This window comes from Wolffia australiana, chromosome 4, assembly GCF_029677425.1.
Source record: "Wolffia australiana isolate 7733 chromosome 4, ASM2967742v1".
Lineage (NCBI taxonomy): Eukaryota > Viridiplantae > Streptophyta > Magnoliopsida > Alismatales > Araceae > Wolffia > Wolffia australiana.
Window position 1 is genome coordinate 9,249,407 of NC_135838.1, and position 4,331 is coordinate 9,253,737.

General features: G+C 43.5%; 1 long non-coding RNA gene across 1 annotated transcript; it reads left to right on the forward strand.

Annotated features, from left to right (window-relative positions):
* The first annotated feature begins 742 nt into the window (after positions 1-742).
* Positions 743-1,731, forward strand: LOC144701851 (uncharacterized). Its single transcript, XR_013581116.1, has 2 exons — positions 743-879; positions 1,339-1,731. It is a non-coding gene; the product is annotated as an uncharacterized LOC144701851 (long non-coding RNA).
* The last annotated feature ends 2,600 nt before the right edge of the window (positions 1,732-4,331 follow it).

Below are 4,331 nucleotides of genomic sequence, written 5' to 3' on the forward strand. Positions count from 1 at the left end.
TTAATTTAAATTAGATAAAAATCATTGCACAGTGCCTCCCTGAGGTTCGACTCCTTGCTTACTCGAAACGTAGTATTTAGTGATTAAGGGATATCATAATTTTAATTGCATAAGTCTAAAAGCTCAAACAACGATGTATTTACACACTAATTTTAGGCTTATCAGCTAGTCGCGAGTTAATTTTGGGCATTACCCAAATTTACTCAAGCCATGTTTATCTTCATGCTTATGTAATGCACGATGCAATAATAGAAAGCAAAACTATGCAGTAAATGGTTACGCGCGTCCCCATAAATGGGCACAAACAGTAGTCTACCATGATCTTCGATCAACGCTCCAGTAAATGTCAATACCTGCAACAATAATTACCGTGGCTGCGAAAAAGGTTACCCATGTAGATTTCAATGTTGATGCTTCGTGAAGAGGAGAATTGCTCCTTTATGCTTATCCAGGAACGCTTGTATTTATTATTTGTTTCCTCTCAATGACACGCTTACCACAATCTGGTCAATGTTGTATACACAATACAGTCCTTGCCTACGACTTTTTCGGAGAGGTAATGTGAACTGCCTGCCATTAGAATGCTATCGTTGAAACTGCAAAATTTGAACATCTTTTTGCTTCGTAAAATGATTTAATATTTGTTGGCGTAGCGCCTGCTATCATCGCTCTTTAAAGAATTTGACGGTCAATGTCCAATCTGAAAACTCCATCGCGTCGGTCAAAGAAGTTCAACCATCAGCCCTTCCCCTATCCCTTCTCATCTTCTTCGCATTAGTGATTAAAGGCTATATATCTGTTCGTCCTGGCCTAGACTCATTTCCTAATCAGAATCTACACCACCGCGCTGAATGGCAGGAGAAGAGACTCCTTACGAAGGTATTTGAAAGAAAATATCCGATATTAGCTATCTTCATTCTTCCATCAGAAGAAAATAAAATCGATATAAAGTCTTTCGGTTTCGGCAAAATATTTATTGGTCTGTCTCATTCATACGTTTTCTAAAAGTTGCCGCGAGTAGTTTTTATTAGGAGTTTTTGTTCGTCATAAAAGCTTATCATTAAGAGGCTGTTAGCTCAAACAGGCGAAGATCATCGTCGTTCAGCTTTTCCTCTCCTCCGTAGTTATCGGTGGTTGTAGAGTTCTGCTTTGAGGTCTATTAGACCGATAATTCTCCTCGTACGCTCAGAGGTCACATCTGCTAATCACGAAAGGAAGGGAAATACCTTCGTTAGCTGAAAACTATATGTGTTTACACAGGATAAATATTTTACCCGGGATAACTATTTTGGTCGATAAACTCCTAAAACGTCAGTACTTTCCTTTTTTTTTTGAAAGGTAAACGCGAATGGCCGGAGTTGCTTGGAGCTCAGGGGATTTTCGCTGAATTTTTAATTGAGAGGGAGAATCCACTTGTCGATGCCATAATTGTGAGTGTGGAAACAGGCGTGAGACCAGTCGTTCGTGAGGGACTTCGCGATGGCAGGCTGTGGCCCGTGTTCGTATGGGTGGAACGCGGCATCGTTGTCAGGGTCCCAACACTTGGGTAGACCGTGAGAAGAAGAGGGTTTTATAGTCTAAAAGAAAAACTCTACACCGGAAGTAATTGAGATATTACCTTATAAATATATTTATAGGGCTTGTTTTTTACTTCCTATATGAATTTCTATTATGTTCGCGTTTTAATAAATAAAAAAAGTTCGGCTCAAAACCGATGCACTTCCAGGTTCACCGCGAAGACGGAATTGCATCTTTGTAGTAAACTGTGTTAGTTCTAGATTAGATGCTAGCGTTAGGCCCTCTCGTCCTGCCTAAAAGGACATGATCATGGGGTAAAACAAACATGGAGATAATTGAAAAACCTAAACAATGGTATAAAGTACTGCACTAATAGAGAATGCCCGTAGATCAAACGAGTATTAACATGAAACAGCGACACAGTATTATGGATGATGAAATACGGCAATCGTTTCGGGGAAACTTAAAATTGATTTCAAAGCCCACGAGAGGGGAGTATCGGGTAAAGATATCGGTGTTATTATAAATTCCAGCTTAAAATGATCCTTTATTCTAACGGCGTAACACGAGTTAGTTATTTTTAGGGGTTGGTATTTTGAATAAGTCAACAAAACCAAACCAGCATGGTACAGGGATATGTGGAGTTAGGAGCTGAGTTTAAGGAGCAAAAGACTGGTGTCTTTGAAGACCAAGCACATGGACAGGTGTGTGGTCAGGGTTTGTTTAAGGCCATAGGCAGTTATGGGGGACTGCCTATGAATATGTAAAAGTTTCATTGTTGTAGTATGCTGTGTGCATCAACTGGTTCCTTCCTCTCTCAAAGTGTTATTTCTTATTGTTTCTCTGTATGAGATCAAGAGAGTGAGAACTTAAATATTGTTTCTCTGTGTGAGATCAAGAGAGTGCGTGCCTATTCTTACCTTCTCTGTGTGAGTTGCTGACGTGAGAGAGCTAGGTTCCAACAGTATTCACCTAATTCAGTTATCAAAGATTGTACCACTTAGTGAACCAACCAATGACCGTCCATGCTCATTACATGACGAATGGCAGTAAAGGTGAACGTGGAGTATCATTTTGGTGCTTAACAAGTATTTTTTATCACATAAATTGACAAATTATACGGAATCGCAGGGAACATTAAATTACATTCTTATGATAGAAGCCTCAGATATGACTCAATATTCAGGGCATCCTAATCGTTTGCTATTTTATTTTATGTAATAAATGATATGTATCTTTTTTGATTTGCACTATGGTAAGTGATGGATCACTAAAGGTGCTAGAGATGATCGGCGAGGCTCGACTGCCGTAACGGCGCAGGAGTGGTAATGGAGGTCAGAGGAGAGAGAATACGGAAGGGAGGCGGCGAGCCAGCTCAAGCGTAATTCTGACCCCAGTGGCGCCCCTATATGGATTGGTGCGGGCAGGCGAAGTGAGCAGTGGCCTTTGGCAAATCGGCAATGCGCAGGTTGGTCCACGGGCAGTGGGTCAAGGATGGATGGCGAAGGATCGGGAACATGGAAAGTCGACACTCTATCGGACACCTGTCCGACTTGGGGTTGTATGCTAGCTATCGGCTATGCAACGCCCAATAGTAAAGATCGTTGAGCCGCGCCAATGTAGATACACGGCCGATCTGGTGTGCGATCGATACAACAAAAGGTCTGCTCGCCGACGCTCAGATGAGCTCTCGTGATGCACCCATGGTCGGGATGGTCACCAGCGGAGCTTACCTTCCATCGGGAAGGGTCTGCGACCAGGTTCTAAGTGCTTCGTCTGATAGCGAGTCTATTCTCGCGCCGACCAGATTGGTCGAGATCTACGGGTCACTGAACGGTCGAAATCTCTGTCGTGACCCGTCAGATTCAGGATATCTCGTCCGCCGCTCGACGAACGCGTTCCAAGTATACCAGAGTAGGGGCAGTATTGACTGCCTACATAGTGTTATTTGTCAGATCCAGCAGAACGTGTCCACCACTCGACGAGCACACCGGCAACTGACCAGCACGGAGCTATATTACCGCCTAGGATATCCACCTGTGGTGGATTGCCGGGGGCGAGAAAGGGGCGTCTCTGTCGTGCGGGTCGACCGCACCAGAGGGGAGGGGCGGTGACGTGCGCGATCAGATCAGAATTGTAGAGAGGGGAAGCGTCTCACAACCTCCCCAATTCATTCCTTTCCTTTACCTTCCGTTCTCTCTTCCTCCTTCTCCTCTTTCTATCGTTCAAGGTGAGACCACGAGAGAAATAACAAACTTCACGATAAATTTTGTCCTGGTCTCCTAGGGCGCCCCTCTTCCTTTATCAGGTGAGGTTAATTGGGCCCTAGGAGGACAACAAGAGGGATTGGATCCATTGACGAGGGGGCCCTTATACAATGGTCCCCAATTACAAAAATAAGGGAAAAACAAAACATAAACCAAGAAAGGGGGAAAAGGCGGGGGTCCAAACGGCTAAGGACCCCTCCCAACATAAAGACGAAGACACAAAACACAGACAAAATGACGGAACCGAATATGACAGTTCCAAAAAACACCAAACACAAGTAACAAAGAAGATGAGAAATCAATCATCTGTAGAAAATGACGGACATGATTTTCCCTGATTTTTAACTGTTTTTTTTAATTTTGTAATATTTACAAAAATGCTACTACAAAAATAGAGCCAGAGAAAAAAACACTAAAATTCACCGAAAACAGCCACCACTTTCACCGGAAACCACCGCCGCCGTTTATGTCAGAGCTCCGGCCGCTGCTCTAGAGGCTGCCCAGAGCCGCCAACTACTGCCTAGCAATGCCAATGATCGTTCAGCG